We start from the raw sequence: 21,601 nt of genomic DNA, 5'->3' as shown, positions 1-21,601 counted from the left end.
CTCCATCTTCCTGGCGTCTGCGCTCTGACTGTTCAGGTCATATGGCGCAATGACTTTTATAGTGTGCGCGGCGCCCTCTGCCAGATCAGTCAGAGCAGAGAAGCCGGGAAGATGGAGGTGCCGGGACCGGTCGCTGGGAGCTGCAAGAAAAAAAGGTGAGTATGTGTTTTTTTTTTTATATTGTAGCAGCAGCAGCAGCGGCAAAGATTTATGTGTAGCATCTATGTGGCACAATGAACGGTGCAGAGCATATATGGGGCACAATGAATGGTGCAGAGCACGGTATGGGGCACAATGAATGGTGCAGAGCACGGTATGGGGCACAATGAATGGTGCAGAGCACGGTATGGGGCACAATGAATGGTGCAGAGCACGGTATGGGGCACAATGAATGGTGCAGAGCACGGTATGGGGCAAAATGGACGGTGCAGAGCACTGTATGGGGCACAATGAATGGTGCAGAGCATGGTATGGGGCACAATGAACTGTGCAGAGCACTGTATGGGGCACAATGAACGGTGCAGAGCATATATGGGGCACAGCTATGGGACAATAATGAACGGTGCCGAGCAGAGCACTGTATGGGGCACAGCTATGGGACAAAATGAACGGTGCAGAGCACTGTATGGGGCACAGCTATGGGACAAAATGAACGGTGCAGAGCACTGTATGGGGCACAGCTATGGGTAAATATGAACGGTTCAGAGCACTATATGGCACAGCTATGGGGAAATAATGATCTATTTTTATGTTTGAAATTCACCGGTAAATGCTGCATTTCCACCCTAGGCTTATACTCGAGTCAATATGTTTTCCAAATTTTTTTTTTTCAAAATTACATGGGGGGGGGGGGGGGGGGGGCGGCTTATACTCGGGTCGGCTTATACTCGAGTATATACGGTATATGTGTTGTTATAAATGTTAAAAGTTGTAGGTTTTATTTTTCTTTTGGCCGTATGGAAAAAAAAAATATTATTAAAATTGTAGACGCAAATTATGCCAACAGTAATTTGTTTTAAATGAATATATATGAATGTTGAATATAAATATTTAGAATTTCACATACCTGTATGTGTTCGTATTGATCTTCTACAATACATGACAAAACTTTGTAGTTTCTTTGCAACAACAACTCTGAATCAGCTCGCCTTGATATTTGCATTATTAGACCATCACCATCAGTTAGCACAATGTTTTCTTCTGCCTACAATCAATAAAATCAAGGTTTAATATTATATCGAAACCATAGCATGAGGATATTGACAAAGTAGTTACAATGACAGTGACAATTATAATTTAAAACATAATTAACATGTACTAGAAAAGTAGGTAGTTGACATAATTATCTGACAACAATAATACCGTCTAAATATATGTTAAAATATACAATTATTTTAGTGAAATATGTGTTTAAAAAATGGTGTATTACTAATACAAGTATTGATACTTCACCATCATGGAATCGTACACATTGCGTCAAATTTGCTCTGCTTAAAATTCCTTTTTTTTTTTAAATTGGTAATGAGAAAAACATAAGGAGATATCCTAAATTTTATTTACCAGTCCCTTAAAAAAATTAATATAATTATATTTTTTATTATTATGATGCTTTTACCCTAGGTTCAATGAACATATTGTAATATGATTTCGTATATTTTATTATTATTCTTCTACGCGTTTTCCACAATTAATGCAGCCCGAAACACTCGGCGCTTAGACCTCGTTCAAGGGGCGTTTCAAAGCCCTTGGTGGGGCTAGGTGTGCTATTTATTTGAGGAGTTGATCAAATATTTTTTGTTTTTTCAAAGATCACATTTAAAAGTACATGATCATTTATCAAAGTAACAAACATCAAAAGAAATTGACTATGACACTGACACACTCCGACAACCGACACCCCTATACTCTTACACACTAAACTGTAAGTGACCCCTCATCGTGCCTGTGAAAAGTAAGTGCCCCCCTGTTCCCGTGTGTGAAAAGTAAGTGCACCCCCAGGCCCATGTGTTATAAGTGCACCCACAGGCCCGTGTGTGAAAAGTAAGTGCACCCCCAGGCCCGTGTGCGATAAGTCAGTGGACCCATGGTCCCGTGTGGGCAAAGTTATTTATCCCCGAGGTCCCGTGTGTGAAAATAAAGGCCCCACCACCACCCCATTCCTATGTGTGGAAAGTGCTGCTCTGAAACTGGCAGCGCTGTTCAATCTCCATGTGTTTCAATCCTGCACGAAATGTCCATTTATGTGTTAATGTTTTATTAATTGTACTTACAGCATTAATTATTGTTTCTTGTTCAGTGCTTTCCATTCTAATAATAAAAATATAAAAATAAAATGTCAATTAGAAAAATAATTTGTTAAAAATATAAAAAGGTATAAAATGTTACTAATGTATTTAAGATCGATAAAATGTAATACAAACATTCTTTAAAAAGGATGCTTGAAAGGCAATCTAGCACCACCACACCATATAAGAGGAGAGGTAAAATTAATCTTGGTAAATTAATGTATGTATGTAGGAATAAAATGTATCAATGAAATAGATAGAGAACATAGATAAAAATAAGGAATAATAAATATTAACGGAAGCATAGTTAAATGCATAAAGATGAATAGATAGAAGGAATCAGAGATAGATAGAATGACAGATGTCTATATAGAAGAAATGTAATAAAGGGGAAAAAAAAAGGATATGCGCAAAAGGTACCACCAAACAATCAAAGGAAATACAGACAGCTAATCAGTGATTATGTATATGACCATTAATATATTACCCTTATTGTGTACCACAGTGGATATATGGCACTGACGTCCAATTATCCAAACTGTATCAGGATTACAATAACAGATATCAAAACTTCATGAACCCATGGTGGAAAGCAAGTCCCGATGTTAGAAGTTTGACAGAGCCCCCCCCCTCCCCAAAAAACAAAAAAAAATAAAATAACAAAAAAAAACGGCGTGGGCTTCCGCGGAATTTTCTGCGCCAGAGGGGGAAAGCCGACAGCCGTGGACCAATATTCATAGCCTGCTATGAATATCAGCCCGCAGCTGTCTGCGTAGCCTTTACTGGCTATTAAAATATGGGTGACCCCCACCCAAAAAAAAAAGACGTGGGGTGCCCCTATATTTTTTAGCCAGAAAGGCTACGCAGACAGATGTGGTCTGATATTCATAGCCTACAGAGGGTCCATGGATATTGGCCCCCTCCGGCTACAAATACCAGTACGCAGCCGCCCCAGAAATGGCGCATCTATAAGATGCACAACTTCCGGCACTTAGCCCCTCTCTTCCCACTCCCGTGTAGCGGTGGGATATGGGGTAATAAGGGGTTAATGTCACCTTGCTATCGTAAGGTGACATTAAGCCTGGTTAATAACGGAGAGGCGTCAATAAGACGCCTATCCGTTAGTAATCCAATGATAGTATTGGTTTTTAAAAAAAACACACACACATTTTTCCCAAAAAATTTTTTTTTAATATTCTTCCTTTTGACCATACTTACCATAGTTCTGCACCTGTAAAAAAAGGAAAATGGTAAACCGTATAGTACCTGTCTTCGACGGAGTCCAACAACTAACTAGTGTCCCACGATGATCTCCCCTATAGAACAGTGACATCGGGTGATGTCACTGCTCTATAGGACCCTCAGTGACACACTGTTGTTGCATGTTCTTGCATGTCGCATGTAGTCAAATGTTTTTGCATGTCGCAACGTGTTGCATGTAGTCGAATGTCGCATGTAGTCGAAAGTTGTTGCATGTTGTTGCATGTCGCATGTTGTTGCCTGTCGGATGTAGTCGCATGTTGTTGAATGTCGCACGTTGTTGCATGTCACATGTGGCATGTAGCCACATGTCGCATGTATTCGCATGCTGCCGCTTGTCGCATGTAGTGCCATGTTTCATGTTGTCGCATAGTCAAATGTGGTATGTAGTTTCATGTTGCATGTTGTTTCATGTGACAGTTGAATGTTGTTGCATGTCGCATGTTGTTGCATGACGCATGTATCAGCATGTTGTTGAATGTTGCATGTAGGCGCATGTTGCCGCATGTAGTATAATGTCACATGTAGTTGCTTGTTGTTGCTTGTGACATCTAGTCACATGTTGTTGCATGTCGCATGTTGTTGCATGTGACATGCAGTTGCATGTTGCATGTGGTGGCATGTTGTTGCATGTTGCATGTACTCGCATGTCACATGTAGTCGCATGTTGTTGCATGTTGCTGCATGTGACATGTAGTCCCATGTTGTTGCATGTCGCATATAGTCTCATGTTGTTGCATGTTGTATGTGGTCGCATGTAGCCGCAAGTTGTGTAATGTTGCATGTAGTTGCATTTTGCCGCATGTCACATGTTTTTGCATGTCGCATGTTGCCGCATGTTGCTGCATGTGACATGTAGTCGCATGTTGTTGCATCTTGTTGCATATAGTCGCAGGTAGTTGCATGTCGCATGTAGTCGCATGTAGAATGTTGCATGTTGTCGCATGTAGCATGTTGCATGTAGTTTTGTGTCGCATGTAGTCGAATGTAGTATTGTGTTGCATGTCAAACTTAGTATGTTGAAAGTCGTATGTTGCATGTCAAATGTGTTAGGTTGCATGTCATATATCGCTTGGTGAATGTCACGGTGTTTATGTTGCAGGTTGTATGTTGTATGTAATTTGCTGGTAGATAGATAAATAGATAAAAAGAAGGAATAAGAAAGTTAGAAGTTATAACATCAATAGAATGTGTTGGCTAGCAGAAAAGAGATAGATAGATAATAGATAGATATAAAGAACGAAAGATAGATAATAGATAGAGCGAAATATTGATAGATAGATAGATAGATAGATAGATAGATAGAAATAACAATAGATAGATAATAGCAAGATAGAAAGATCGATATATATATATATAAGATAGATATATACAGATAGAAAGAACAATAGATAGATAATAGATAGATAATAAAAATCGATAGATAGATAATAGATAGAACTAACGATAGATAGAAGATAGATAGATAGATAGATAGAAAGATAGATAGATAGAAAGAACGATAGATAGATAATAGATAGATAGATAGAACGAACGATAGATAATAGATAGATAATAGATAAATAGATAGATAGATAGATAGATAGATAGATAGAACGAACGATAGATTGATAATAGATAGATAGATAATAGATAGAACGAACGATAGATAGATAGATAGATAGATAGATAGATAGATAGATAGAAAGAACGATAGATAGATAGAAAGAACGATAGATAGATAATAGATAGAAAGAGCAATAGATAGATAATAGATAGAAAGATCGATAGAAATAACGATAGATAGGTAATAAATAGATAATAGATAAATAGATACATAGATAGATAGTTAGAAAGAATGATAGATAATAGATAGATAATAGATAAATAGATACAAAGATAGATAGATAGAATTTTCATTAGATAGATAATAGCTAGATAGAAAGATCGATATATACATATAAGATAGATATATACAGATAGAAAGAACAATAGATAGATAATAGATAGATATAAAGATCGATAGATAGATAATAGATATAACTAACGATAGATAGAAGATAGATAGATAGAAAGAACGATAGATAGATAATAGATAGATAGATAGATAGATAGATAGATAGATAGATAGATAGAAAGAACGATAGATAGATAATAGATAGATAGAAAGAGCGATAGATAGATAATAGATAGATAGATAGATAGATAGATAGATAGATAGAAAGAACGATAGATAGATAATAGATAGATAGAAAGAGCGATAGATAGAGAATAGATAGAAAGATCAATAGAAATAACGATAGATAGGTAATAGATAGATAATAGATAAATAGATACATAGATAGATAGTTAGAAAGAATGATAGATAATAGATAGATAATAGATAAATAGATAAAAAGAAAGATAGTTAGATAGATAGAATTTTAGATAGATAATAGATTGATAGAAAGATCGATAGATTGAAAGAACAATAGATAGATAATAGATAGATTGATCGATAGATTTATATAGATAGTTAGATAGATGATAGATAGATTGATAGATACATATATAGTTAGATAGATACATAGATAGATAGATAGATAGATAGATAGAAAGAAGGATAGATAGATAATAGATAGATGGAAAGAAAGAACAATAGATAGATAGATAGATAGATAGGTAGGTAGGTAGGTAGGTTGGTAATCGATTTTGGCACGAAACTTACGATCGCAGGTGGGGCTGAGAAACTGTTACCGGCATCCAGCTATACAGTATGCGCATATGACCACTTCCGGGGCACACAGGTAAAAGTGCCGACACGCGCATGCGCAGTAATGTCCATTATGATATGCCCACAGTTGGGAAAACCATAATACGCAGGCGCCAAATTATACGTTAGTGCGCAGGCGCTAAGCACTACGCTGACGTCGGCAATAACATTCGCAGGGAAACGCAAGAGGTGGGGGAGGAACCGCAACTTATCAACGCCCATCTGACCAGACCTGACTGAGTGACAGCACCAAACGCCGACTTTCAAAAGGTATTTCGGCAAGATAGGTGCGGAATATAAACACACAGAAGACAGTACTGTAAAGCTCAGCTCTGGCCCTTGTTAATGCCATTTTTATCTCATCTTTAAAATACGGGGTGACAGGTTCCCTTTAAGTATTTTGTGTGACATATCTCTGTGATTTAAGGGCATAAAAATTAAAATTTGGAAAATTGCGAAATTTTCAAAATTTTCGCCAAATTTCCATTTTTTTCACAAATAAACGTAGGTAATATCCAAGAAATTAAAAGGTATAATATTCCAGTGGCGCTCACAACACCAGCTTTGCTGCAGCAGATAATAACGTAGTACCACTCTACTGCGTGTGGATATATACGTGCTTAAAACAAACTATATCTGCGCTGTAAAACACTCCTTTGCTTTGTTGTATGGGCCAAGAAAAAAACTACAAAGCCGCTCTTAAATAAAAGAAAAAAAGAGTGAAGAGAGGGGGGAATGCTTCCGCAGTGGGAAATGCACAAGCGATGCCCCTTGGTGTGTTATATACTATAGGTAAAATCCTTAAAGTTGACAGGTATGCGTCATAGGACAACAGCTAAAGGTGCAGATAAATAGGTATAGTTTACCTGATGTGCTCATTCATATCACATGGGGGGATGCTGTTGAAAGCTGTTTGTCCGTGAGGATTATCCTGTATTTGAAGAGGTCCGGTGTCGATCCTTCAGAAAATGGCACTAAATCACTGCCCCGGCCGGTGGCAGAGTGCCGCTGAAGCTATGTCCGCATGTAAGGGATGCGCGTTGCGCTCTATAGCCGCTCGGTACACTGTGCATACAGGACCTTACGTGACGTCACGGTCATGTGATTGATCACGTGACTGGCTAAGAGAAGCGAGGCAGACCAGTTCTATTCCTACGCGTTTCAGAACAACCGTGTTCCTTCCTCAGGGAATGCTGTAGATAAGCCCCTGATGCCGGTGGGCTTAGCTCACCTTCAATTTTGGGGGTGACAGGTTCCCTTTAATAATGATTCTTAGAGAAATGGAAATACATTTAAAATGAATGAAAGAGGTCAATTGAGGTAATAAAAAAATAAAAATGTGAAACAGACATATTTCTTTATTTTCGCTCCAATACCACCTGATATTGTCAAAAACGAGCGTATGAAAATAGCATAAAAATTAGGCCTCATGTCTCACCGAAAAAAAAATATTTATTTGAATATCCGAATGAGAACATTTTTAACAGCTCTTTAAACAGCATCTATGAAAAAAATGAAAATGTGCCTGGCCAGAAACACAGGTAAATTGGCGAGTTGTGAAATGGTTATGATCAGCACTGTTTAAAAAAATATATACCTGGTAAATGTAACTGAATCAAATTTTAGAAGGAAGCTAAACTGCAGAACCATCCATGACCAGTAGGTGGTACGTCTGACATGCATTTTACCATTTGGTAAGAATTAGCGGAAAATAACATTTTAGGACTGAAAGACTCTTACACTATATATAGAGAAAAGCTTATAGCTCTGACACATGACCCAGATATGATGACTATTTTGTAGCTCTGCACTTATCAGACACTGACTCTTCTATAGGTTAGTAATGCTCACATCTCTGCTGGGTGCTGTGGCGCACACCTGTAATCCTAGCTACTATGGGAGGCTTGGGCTGTGGGGATCACTGGAGCTTGTCAGTTCTGGTCCATCCTGTGCTATGTGGATCAGGGGTCTTCTCTGTCCTCAGCACCAATATGGTGACTCTGAGCCAACTGCTTGGAGACACTAAGTTGGTGGAGGATGGGGTGTCCTTGGTCAAAACAAAAAAAAAGCTAACATTAATTTCAGAGCACTATAATAAAAATAAAGCACTTAATGCATAGTCAGAATGGAGCAGACTGAGCGGCACAGTGAGACTCTGCCCTTTTTTCCAGCAGCAGATGTCAATTACATATTTATTACTGTCCAATATTAGTGAAAAGCAGATTGCAGCTCTTAAAAGGGAATCTGTCAGCAGGTTTTTGCTCATTTAACTTCTTTATCCCCGAAGGTGGTTTGCACATTTATGACCAGGCCAATTTTTACTTTATGGTAATAACTCTGGAACTCTTCAACGGATCCCGGTGATTCTGAGACAGTATTTTTGTGACTATTGTATTCATGATAGTGATAAGATTTATTCGGTATGACTTGCGTTTATTTGTGAAAAAAAATTTGTGAAAATTAGGAAAATTTCACAATTTTCAACTTTGCATTTTCATGCCCTTAAATCACAGAGCTATGTCACACAAAAATAGTAAATAAGTAGCATTTCTCATATGTCTCCTTAACATCAGCACAATCTTGTAACCAAACTTTATTTTTGGCTGGGAAGTTATAAGGGTTAAAAGTTGATTTTTCATTTTTCCAACAAAAGTTCCAAAACCATTTTTTTAGGGACCACCTCACATTTGAAGTCATTTTGAGGGGTGTAAATGAGTCATCCGCCAGGGCTGTGGGGTACCTGGTACCGGATCTGGTGTTCACAGGGGGATGTCATGGTGGCGACCCAGTGTGTGGCCCTGGGTGCCCATGTAAAAAGGGGATATTGAATAAAGTTTATGTTCGTGACGCCACCTGTGGTATTCGGTCAGTGGGGACCGAGGCTGCTTTAACCCCTTCCCGACCCATGACGCCACGTAGGCGTCATGAAAGTCGGTGCCAATCCGACTCATGACGCCTATGTGGCGTCATGGAAAGATCGCGCCCCTGCAGATCGGGTGAAAGGGTTAACTCCCATTTCACCCGATCTGCAGGGACAGGGGGAGTGGTAGTTTAGCCCAGGGGGGGTGGCTTCACCCCCCCATGGCTACGATCGCTCTGATTGGCTGTTGAAAGTGAAACTGCCAATCAGAGCGATTTGTAATATTTCACCCATTATAACGGGTGAAATATTACAATCCAGCCATGGCCGATGCTGCAATATCATCGGCCATGGCTGGAAATACTAATGTGCCCCCACCCCACCGATCGCCCCCCCAGCCCCCCGATCTGCCGGGTACACTGCCCCGCTCCCCTCCGTCCTGTGCTCCGCTCCCCCCCCCGTGCTCTTGTCCGCTCACCCCCGTGCTCCAATCACCCCCCCGTGCTCCAATCACCCCCCCTGCACTCCGATCCACCCCCGTGCTCCGTTCCACCCCCCGTGCTCCGTTCCACCCCCCCATGCTCCGTTCCACCCCCCTAGTGCTCCGTTCCACCCCTCCCACGTTCCGATCCACCACCCCCGTGCTCCGATCCCCCCCCCCGTGCTCCCCCCCCACCCCATCATACTTACCGGTCCTGCCGGGGTCCGTCCGTCTTCTCCCTGGGCGCCGCCATCTTCCAAAATGGCGGGCGCATGCGCAGTGCGCCCGCCGAATCTGCCGGCCGGCAGATTCGTTCAAAGTGCATTTTGATCACTGAGATAGATTATATCTCAGTGTTCAAAATAAAAAAATAATAAATGACCCCCCCCCCCCCCCTTTGTCACCCCCATAGGTAGGGACAATAAAAAAATAAAGAATTTTTTTTTTTTCCACTAATGTTAGAATAGGGTTAGGGGTAGGGTTAGGGTTAGGGGTAGGATTAGGGGTAGGGTTAGGGGTAGGGTTAGGGGTAGGGTTAGGGGTAGGGGTAGGGTTAGGGTTAGGGGTAGGGCTAGGGTTAGGGCTAGGGTTAGGGTTTTGGTATGTGCACACGTATTCTGGTCCTCTGCGGATTTTTCCGCTGCGGATTTGATAAATGCGCAGTGCTAAACCGCTGCGGATTTATCGCGGATTTACCGCGTTTTTTCTGCGCCTTTCACTGCGGTTTTACAACTGTGATTTTCTATTGGAGCAGTTGTAAAACCGCTGCGGAATCTGCAGAAAGAAGCGACATGCTGCGGAATGTAAACCGCTGCGTTTCCGTGCAGTTTTTCTGCAGCATGTGTACAGCGATTTTTGTTTCCCATAGGTTTACATTGAACTGTAAACTCATGGGAAACTGCTGCGGATCCGCAGCGTTTTCCGCAGCGTGTGCACATACCTTTAGAATTAGGCTATGTGCACACGGTGCGGATTGGCCGCTGCGGATTCGCAGCAGTGTTCCATCAGGTTTACAGTACCATGTAAACCTATGGAAAACCAAATCCGCTGTGCCCATGGTGCGGAAAATACCGCGCGGAAACGCTGCGTTGTATTTTCCGCAGCATGTCAATTCTTTGTGCGGATTCCGCAGCGTTTTACACCTGTTCCTCAATAGGAATCCGCAGGTGAAATCCGCACAAAAAACACTGGAAATCCACGGAAAATCCGCAGGTAAAACGCAGTGCCTTTTACCCGCGGATTTTTCAAAAATGATGCTGAAAATTCTCACACGAATCCGCAACGTGGGCACATAGCCTTAGGATTAGGGTTGGAATTAGGGTTGTGGTTAGGGTTGTGATTAGGGTTACGGCTACAGTTGGGATTAGAGTTAGGGGTGTGTTGGGGTTAGTGTTGGAGGTAGAATTGAGGGGTTTCCACTGTTTAGGCACATCAGGGGTCTCCAAACGCAACATGGCGCCACCATTGATTCCAGCCAATCTTGTATTCAAAAAGTCAAATGGTGCGCCCTCACTTCCGAGCCCCGACGTGTGCCCAAACAGCGGTTTACCCCCACATATGGGGTACCAGCATACTCAGGATAAACTGCGCAACAATTACTGGGGTCCAATTTCTCCTGTTACCCTTGGGAAAATAAAAAAATGCTTGCTAAAACATCATTTTTGAGGAAAGAAAAATTATTTTTTATTTTCACGGCTCTGCGTTGTAAACGTCTGTGAAGCACTTGGGGGTTCAAAGTGCTCACCACATATCTAGATAAGTTCCTTGGGGGGGTCTAGTTTCTAAAATGGGGTCACTTTAGGGGGGTTTCTACTGTTTAGGCACACCAGGGGATCTGCAAACGCAACGTGACGCCCACAGACCATTCCATCAAAGTCTGCATTTCAAAAGTCACTACTTCCCTTCTGAGCCCCGACATGTGCCCAAACAGTGGTTTACCCCCACACATGGGGTATCAGCGTACTCAGGAGAAACTGGACAATAACTTTTGGGGTCCAATTTCTCCTGTAACCCTTGGGAAAATAAAAAATTGCAGGCTAAAAGATCATTTTTGAGAAAATAATTTTTATTTTTTATTTTCATGGCTCTGCGTTATAAACTTCTGTGAAGCACTTGGGGGTTCAAAGTCCTCACCACACATCTAGATAAGTTCCTTTCAGGGTCTTGTTTCCAAAATGGGGTCACTTGTGGGGGGTTTCTACTGTTTAGCCACATCAGGGGCTCTGCAAACGCAATGTGACGCCCACAGAGCATTCCATCAAAGTCTGCATTTCAAAACATCACTACTTCACTTCCGAGCCCCGGCATGTGCCCAAACAGTGGTTTACCCCCACATATGGGGTATCAGCGTACTCAGGAGAAACTGGACAATAACTTTTGGGGTCAAATTTCTCCTGTTACCCTTGGGAAAATAAAAAATTGCAGGCTAAAAGATCATTTTTGAGAAAATATATATATATTTTTTTTTATGGCTCTGCGTTATAAACTTCTGTAAAGCACTTGGGGGTTCAAAGTCCTCACCACACATCTAGATTAATTCCTTTGGGGGTCTAGTTTCCAAAATGGGGTCATTTGTGGGGGATCTCCAATGTTTAGGCATACAGGGGCTCTCCAAACGTGACATGGTGTCCGCTAATGATTGGAGCTAATTTTCTATTTAAAAAGCCAAATGGCGTGCCTTCCTTTCCGAGCCCTGCCGTGCGCCCAAACAGTGGTTTACCCCCACACATGGGGTATCAGCGTACTCAGGACAAACTGGACAAGAACATTTGGGGTCCAATTTCTCCTATTACCCTTGGCAAAATAGGAAATTCCAGGCTAAAAGATCATTTTTGAGGAAAGAAAAATTATTTTTTATTTTCATGGCTCTGCGTTATAAACTTCTGTGAAGCACCTGGGGGTTTAAAGTGCTCAATATGCATCTAGATAAGTTCCTTTGGGGGTCTAGTTTCCAAAATGGGGTCACTTGTGGGGGAGCTCCAATGTTTAGGCACACAGGGGCTCTCCAAACGCGACATGGTGTCCGCTAACAATTGGAGCTAATTTTCCATTCAAAAAGTCAAATGGCGTGCCTTCCCTTCCGAGCCCTGCCGTGTGCCCAAACAGTGGTTTACCCTCACATATGAGGTATCGGCATACTCGGGAGAAATTGCCCAACAAATTTTATGATCCATTTTATCCTATTGCCCATGTGAAAATGAAAAAATTGAGGCGAAAATAATTTTTTTGTGAAAAAAAAGTACTTTTTCATTTTTACAGATCAATTTGTGAAGCACCTGAGGGTTTAAAGTGCTCACTAGGCATCTAGATAAGTTCCTTGGGGGGTCTAGTTTCCAAAATGGGGTCACTTGTGGGGGAGCTCCAATGTTTAGGCACACAGGGGCTCTACAAACGTGACATGGTGTCCGCTGACGATGGAGATAATTTTTCATTCAAAAAGTCAAATGGCGCTCCTTCCCTTCCAAGCCTTACCATGTGCCCAAACAGTAATTTACCCCCACATGTGAGGTATCGGTGTACTCAGGAGAAATTGCCCAACAAATTTTAGGATCCATTTTTTCCTGTTGCCCATGTGAAAATGAAAAAATTTAGGTTAAAAGAATTTTTTTGTGAAAAAAAAGTACTTTTTCATTTTTACGGATCAATTTGTGAAGCACCTGGGGGTTCAAAGTGCTCACTATGCATCTAGATAAGTTCCTTGGGGCGTCTAGTTTCCAAAATGGGGTCACTTGTGGGGGAGCTCCAATTTTTAGGCACACGGGGGCTCTCCAAATGTGACATGGTGTCCGCTAAAGAGTGGAGCCAATTTTTCATTCAAAAAGTCAAATGGCGCTCCTTCCCTTCCAAGCCCTGCCGTGCGCCCAAACAGTGGTTTACCCCAACATATGAGGTATCAGTGTACTCAGGACAAATTGGACAACAACTTACGTGGTTCAGTTTCTCCTTTTACCATTGGGAAAATAAAAAAATTGTTGCTAAAAGATAATTTTTGTGACTAAAAAGTTAAATGTTCATTTTTTCCTTCCATGTTGCTTCTGCTGCTGTGAAGTACCTGAAGGGTTAATAAACTTCTTGAATGTGGTTTTGAGTACCTTGAGGGGTGCATTTTTTAGAATGGTGTCACTTTTGGGTATTTTCAGCCATATAGACCCCTCAAACTGACTTCAAATGTGAGGTGGTCCCTAAAAAAAATGGTTTTGTAAATTTCATTGTAAAAATGAGAAATCGCTGGTCAAATTTTAACCCTTATAACTTCCTAGCAAAAAAAAATTTTGTTTCCAAAATTGTGCTGATGTAAAGTATACATGTGGGAAATGTTATTTATTAACTATTTTGTGTCACATAACTTTCTGGTTTAACAGAATAAAAATTCAAAATGTGAAAATTGCGAAATTTTCAAAATGTTCGCCAAATTTCCGTTTTTATCACAAATAAACGCAGAATTTATTGACCTAAATTTACCACTAACATGAAGCCCAATATGTCACGAAAAAACAATCTCAGAACCGCTAGGATCCGTTGAAGCGTTCCTGAGTTATTACCTCATAAAGGGACACTGGTCAGAATTGCAAAAAACTGCAAGGTCTTTAAGGTCAAAATAGGCTGGGTGATGAAGGGGTTAAGGGGTCCACTGGGGTGATGTTATGGCAGCTAGATGGTACAACTTCCCACAGGTGAAGTATATCCCCAGGCAGGGCCGGACTGGCCGCTCGATCCGCCTCCCCCCGCCGCCGCTGACTCACCCCCCTGCCGTCGCATTCAACTATACCGGCGTCTATGACTATGACGCCGGTACAGTTGAATGCAATGATGGAGGAGAGAGCGTCTACAGACACTCCCTCTCCCATCATTCCCCGCTCTGCCTCTGACACTGTGGGTGCGCGATGACATCATATCATCGCGCACCTGCTGTGTCCCGGGCAGACTGCAGCCGCTGAGACAGGAGCAGGAAGCAACGCGGGGCCACGAGGAAAGGTGAGGAGAGTGTTTTTTTTTGGTTTTTTTGGCTGGACTGTGGACTTTCTCGGGGAGAGGAGAGATGTGGACTGTGCTGGATATACCACTGTGCGGGCTGTGCTGGCTATACCACTGTGCGGGCTGTGCTGGATATACCACTTTGCGGGCTGTGCTGGCTATACCACTGTGCGGGCTGTGCTGGATATACCACTGTGCGGGCTGTGCTGGATATACCACTGTGCGGGTTGTGCTGGATATACCACTGTGCGGGCTGTGCTGGATATACCACTGTGCGGGCTGTGCTAGATATACCACTGTGCGAGCTGTGCTGGATATACCACTGTGTGGGCTGTGCTGGATATACCACTGTGCGGGCTGTGCTGGATATACCACTGTGCGGGCTATGCTGGATATACCACTGTGCAGGCTGTGCTGGATATACCACTGTGCGGGCTGTACTGGATATACCACTGTGTGGGCTGTGCTGGATATACCACTGTGCGGGCTGTGCTGGATATACTACTGTGCGGGCTGTGCTGTATATACTACTGTGTGGGCTGTGCTGTATATACTACTGTGTGGGCTGTGCTGTATATACTACTGTTTGGGCTGTGCTGTATATACTACTGTGTGGGCTGTGCTGTATAGTGCTGTGTGGGCTGTGTAATCTACTATGCGGGCTGTGCTATATACTATGTGGGCTTTGCTATATACTATGGGGAGTATATTATCTTCTATGGGGAGGCCATGTTATGTACTATGTGGCTGTGGTATATACTGTTGTGGGGGTATATTATATTCTATGGGGGAGGTTGGGTTATATACTATATTATGGGGAGGTGGGCTGTATTATATTCTATGGGGTTACATTATACTCTGTGGGGTGGCTGCATTATACTCTGTGGGGTGGCTGCATTATACTGTGGGGTGTCTGCATTATACTCTGTGGTTGCCGCATTATATTCTGTAGGGTGGTGGCTACATTATACTATATGTGGGCTGCATTATACTGTATCGAGGACTATGGGAAATACGTTATACTATATGAAGAACTATGGGGTGCATTATACCATGGGAAGTGAATTGTACTACATGGATGACTATGGCGGTGCATTATACTATATGGAGCACTATGAGGAGTGTATTATGCTATATGGAGGACTATGAGGAGTGTATTTTACTATGTGGAGGACTGAGCAGTGTATTTTAATATATGGAGGACTATAGGGAGTGTATTATACTATATGGAGGACTGTGGGGTGTATTTTACTAAACAAGTAAAATGCTGCATATTCAGATTGTTTTTGCCGGAACAAAAATCATTGTTCTCAGCAGCACATTGCTACTGTAAACAGTAGATGTGCTGCTGATAACATGATACTGTATGGGGATCGGTTAGTGATCTGTTAGTGATCGTTCTGTCCCATCATTCTTTCTCAGACGGTGGAAAGAGACCGGGAAACAAGTGTTGAACAACTTCAGTATTGTCGATCAAACTCAATTAGCGGCCTGAACTCAGCGCTTGTAAATACAACCGAAATGCTTTTGTGTGATGTACAATATGTTAGCATTTTGGGCCCCATTTTAAACTTTGCCTAGGGCCCCACTTTGCCTAAAACCGGCCCTGCCTACAAGTGTACAAAGATATTATACAGTCACCATGTGACAAGTGGGCCTGTGTAACTTCAAATGCCAGGGCTGAATTTTAGTCCCAGTCCGGCCCTGTCCCCAGGGCTCCCGGTGTCTAGATGGAGGATGGTGAATGGTGCAGTAAAGAACGAGGGCACAGGTTTGCAGTCTCTTTACCTGGTTTACAGAAGACTTCAGGCAGCCACAGTACAAGGTACAAGATCACAGGGTAAGCAGGGTCCGGCTGGCTGGGAAGCGAATCCAGAGTCCCCTTTACCAGCTGGAGTTAAAAGCCTTCCTCTAGCACTGTGGTGTTGTAGTCCCTTACTGCCTATGGCTTCAGATAAGGTCCTCACAGTTCTCTCTGTCCCCCATGTAGGATAGGACAATACCTGTATGACAGGTAACTCAAGCCTTTTTACAGGGACTCTAGCACGCCCTGGGCTCTATGTGTTACTGTGGCTCAGGTGTGTGTGGCAGACAGGTAACTTGCAGTTCAGCTGTCCTGCCGGTCCCTGCTGTAAGTCGTAGAGTCCCTTACAACCTCGGTGGTTCGGCTACCGGTTATCTGCGCTTCAGAGGGAGGCAGCCTGCTCGTAGCTGGTCTCCCCTGATGTTATTCTTCTGTGCTTCGCTATCCTGCATGCTCACTGAATGATGTTCGGCTTTCTGTATGTCTCTTTCTACTAGCTGTGATACTTCAGACCACACGGCCCCTTCAGACCTTCCTGCCTCACACTGCTCCAGTCTGCTTCCTGGCACTTTCTCACTAAAAAATGAAACTAACTTTCCCTCCAAACAACAATATATAAGCATATGCAGGGGAGTCACCTAGTTAATAGGATCAAAAGCTCCCCCTTGTGGCCTTGAGCGTGAACATGTTGTGTGTATGGTGGTTACCTGATGAGAGTTATCTTTCATCGCTTCCAAAAGTAACATCACTCTCCCCGTGAGGAAAGCAATGCTACGGTGACGACCAAGTCCCTGGGGTGCCACATAAATGATAGAAGATACCCAAAAGTGACACAATTTTTTCCTGACTGTGCCAATACCCTACATGTAATCAGGAAATATTTTTTAGGCCCTGTTCAAAGCTAAGAATGCTAGAAGCACCAGATTTTACTGTTATGGTTTGCAGGTGCCATGATCCACTGGGAGAGCCCTTGAGGTGGCAGAACTGCCCATAATTGACCCTGTTTTACATACTACACCTCTCAATTAATTCATCTAGGAGTGTAGTGATCATATTGATACTATGAGTGTGCAAGGAGGAAGACCAGGCTGCGGGTGCCTACATTGAGCTGGGTCCGAAACTGTCGAGGCTGCATCCCATGTTGCCTGGGGGGGAGGAATAGGGGACTGGACAGGTCCCATGACCTGGGAAGAGGGGGCGTGGTTAATCTGGAAAGAGAAAAGCGTGCAAAGCGAGGGACAGTTTCCTGCCATCAGAGAGGGTGAAGCAATGTGCGAACCCTCGCTCCACACCCAGTGCAGCAGAGCCAAGACATGCCGTGATCAGGTTTAGCCGAACTCTTTAGAGGGACAGTGACCGAGAAGAGCGCCAGGCTCCTCCCCTTCCGAGCTCTGCCATGCGCCCAAACAGTGGTTTACCCCCACATATGGGGTATCAGCATAGTCAGGATAAATTGCACAACTTTTGGGGTCAAATTTCTTCTGTTACTCTTGGGAAAATAAAAAATTGGGGGTAAAAAGATAATTTTTGTGAAAAAATATGATTTTTTATTTTTACGGCTCTACATTATCAACTTCTGTGAAGCACTTGGTGGGTCAAAGTGCTCACCACACATGTAGATAAGATCCTTAGGGAGTCTACTTTCCAAAATGGTGTCACTTGTGAGGGGTTTCAATGTTTAGGCACATCAAGGGCTCTCTAAACGCGACATGGCGTTCCATCTCAATTCCAGTCAATTTTGCATTGAAAAGTCAAACGGCGCTCCTTCCCTTCTGAGCTCTGCCATGCGCCCAAACAGAGGTTTACCCCCACATATGGGGTATCAGTATACTCAGGACAAATTGCACAACAACCTTTGGGGTCCAATTTTTTCTGCTACCCTTGGAAAAATAAAAATTGGGGGCAAAAAGATAATTTTTGTGAAAAAAAATGATTTTTTATTTTTACGGCTCTACATTATAAACTTCTGTGAAGCACTTGGTGGGTCAAAGTGCTCACCACGCATCTAGATAAGTTCCTTAGGAAGTCTGCTTTCCAAAATGGTGTCACTTGTGGGGGTTTCAATGTTTAGGCACATCAGGAGCTCTCCAAATGCGACATGGCGTCCTATCTCAATTCCACTCAATTTTGCATTGAAAAGTCAAATGGCGCTCCTTCCCTTCTGAGCTCTGCCATGCGCCCAAACAGTGGTTTACCCCCACATATCAGGTATCAGCATACTCAAAACAAATTGTACAACAACTTTTGTGGTCCAATTTCTCCTGTTACCCTTGGTAAAATAAAACAAATTGGAGCTGAAGTAGATTTTTTGTGAAAAAAAGTTAAATTTTTAGTTTTTTTTTAAATATTTCAAAAATTCCTGTGAAATACCTGAAGGGTTAATAAACTTCTTGAATGTGCTTTTGAGGACCTTGCAAATTTTAGAATGGTGTCATACTTGGGTATTTTCTATCATATAGACACCTCAAAGTTACTTCAAATGTGATGTAGTCCCTAAAAAAATGGTAGTGTAAAAATGAGAAATTGCTGGTCAACTTTTAACCTTTATAACTCCCTAACAAAAAATGTTTTCAATTTTTTTCACAAATAAACGCAGGTTATATCCACAAAATATTTACCAGTATCATGATGTACAATATGTCATGAGAAAACATTCTCAGAATGATCAGGATTCGTTGAAGCGTTCCAGAGTTTTAACTTCATAAAGGTACAGTGGTCAGAATTGTAAAAATTGGCCCAGCCATTAACATGCAAACCACGCTTGGGGGTTAATGGGTTAATGTGACAGCCACTATCTGTCTGCAGAAAGATGTCAGCGGTCTGGTTTACTGCACCTGCGTGAATTACGCACAGGTGCAGTGAATCATTCAGCTGATCCTGGCGGCAGATGCGAGACGTGCCTACAGGCAGAGGAAGCCAGTCACATTAGGCCAGTTTCACACGTCCAGATAATTCCGGTACCGGAAAAATCGGTACCGGAATTATCCGTGTCCGTGTGCTCACGTGGTACATCAGTGTGGCACACGTGCAGCATCCGTGTGCCGCCCGTGTGCCGACTGGGTACCACACGCACCGTGCAGGAGACAGCGCAACAGTCAGCGCTGTCCCCTGCATCTGGTGCTGAAGCCGCCATTCATTTTTTCTCTCCAGCATCGTTCACTGGAGAGAGATATGAAAAGTCTTTTTTTTTTGTGTTTAAAAATAGATCCCTGTCCCCAACCCCCTCCCACCCCCTGTGCGCCCCCCGCTGTTAATAAAATACTTACCCGGCTCCCTCGCTGCTTCCTGTCCTTGCCGCAGCTCTTCCTGTATGAGCGGTCACGTGGTGCCGCCTATTACAGTGATGAATATGCGGCTCCACCTCCCATAGGGGTGGAGCCGCATATTCATCACTGTAATGGGCGGCACCACGTGACCGATCATACAGGAAGAGCTGCGGCGAGTCAGTGTCTCTGGTACGTGAGGAAACTGTCACCTCATGTACCGGAGCTACTGACGTGTGAAACCGGCCTTAAAGAGGTTTTCCCATGAACGAAGGTTCATTTTAATAACTGACTGTGTCTGACCGTGTACGGAGCACACCACATCTTCTGGGCAGATGAGGAAGCAAAAGATAATACTGACATTACAGTAGGGGATCACAGTGGATTAATTTTGTGGGGTAAAATATTTCACTGACTGTTTTTAAAAAATATTTTACCTCACAAAATGTATCGTCTGCGATCTGCTGTAATGTCAGTATTGTCTTTTGCTTCCTCCCCTGCACAGGAGCTGTGGTATGTACGGTACATGGTGAGACACAGACAATTTTTAAAATGAACTTTTGTTTGTGAGAAAACCCCTTTAAAAAAACAAATATCAGCTCCAATATGGCTCTTCATAAAAAGTACGCCAATGACAATGAAAGGAAAGCAGCAAACGCACAACGTCGAAGAAAACACAGGGCAAATGAGACTCTTGAAGAGCAACAGCATCGCTGGGACAAAAAACATGCATATAAGCATAGGCGTCAAGCACATGAGTCCCCTGATGCGAAAGTCATTACATTATCACAGGATGCCATTAGGCAAAAACAGCGCCGCATGCCTGCCCCCATGGTGACATTACCACCCTCCCTATGCTATTGCATCGGGCCTCCATCTGGTTTATTATAATAATGAACTTTATTACTCCTGGCAGCCTCCGGCACGCAAGCATAGAAACACAGCCAGCACGGCTGCAGTCACCACCCAGAACATGATGAACAGCAACTATAACCACGTCATGGAACTGACTCACAGCCAGCTTTGTAGTGCAGTAGTCCTGAGATGGCTGTCAGTCAGTGCTGGGGCGTGGTAACAGCTGCCACTCACTATATACTAAGCGGTGACTGAAGCCATCTGAGAGAATCATGATGCAGGGGCAGAGACGCTGATTCCAGAAATGTGTGACTTATTGGGCCGCTTGCTGTCATTTTGATAACATCATTGCGTTATCTGCTGCAGATCCACCAGTCTTCTGAATACTGAGATCTGTATAACTCCACCCCCACCAGTGATTGGCTGCTTTTTGCCCATATACAGTGGTGTGGGCGGGGTTATACAGATCTCTGTCTCTGCCTTCACAGTCACTATTTACCCAGCCCTGGAGAAATACTGAGTACACAGAATAGGAAGCGCTAATGGTGCAGTCATGTGATCACATGGTCTAGGGAGGAAACAGGTGCGAGGTCCTAGGAGTACCAATCAACTCTGCTATGCAGGCAGGAGGCCGCATTTCATCTGTAACTGGGGCTAATGTAGCAGTCCAGGAGCGGAAATCATATTGTAAAAAAGGATTTAAACATTGAAATGTCTCACAAAGGTCTGCTATGACTTTCCAGGGGCACAGGATGTGAGATAAATAAAACTAAATTAAAGAAAACAAATAGAAAAAATAGATAAACAAATAAACATCATTCTTAGGCTATGTGCACACGTTCAGGAATTCATGCAGAAAATTCCTGTGAAAAACCGGACATTTTCTGCATGAAATCCGGAAGAAATCCGCATGCGTTTTTTGCCGCGTTTTTGACGCGTTTTTTCCGCGGTTTTTTCCGGACACTTCCCAATGCATTTTGTAGTGGGAAATCCGCATAAATACCGCAAAAAGAATGAGCATGTCCGGATTTTGTGCCTGATGCGTTTTTTATGCGGAAAAAAACGCATCATGTGCACAAAACATGCGG

The sequence above is a fragment of the Ranitomeya imitator genome, chromosome 2, assembly GCF_032444005.1.
Source record: "Ranitomeya imitator isolate aRanImi1 chromosome 2, aRanImi1.pri, whole genome shotgun sequence".
Classification (NCBI taxonomy): Eukaryota; Metazoa; Chordata; class Amphibia; order Anura; family Dendrobatidae; genus Ranitomeya; species Ranitomeya imitator.
This window is presented reverse-complemented; position numbering follows the sequence as displayed.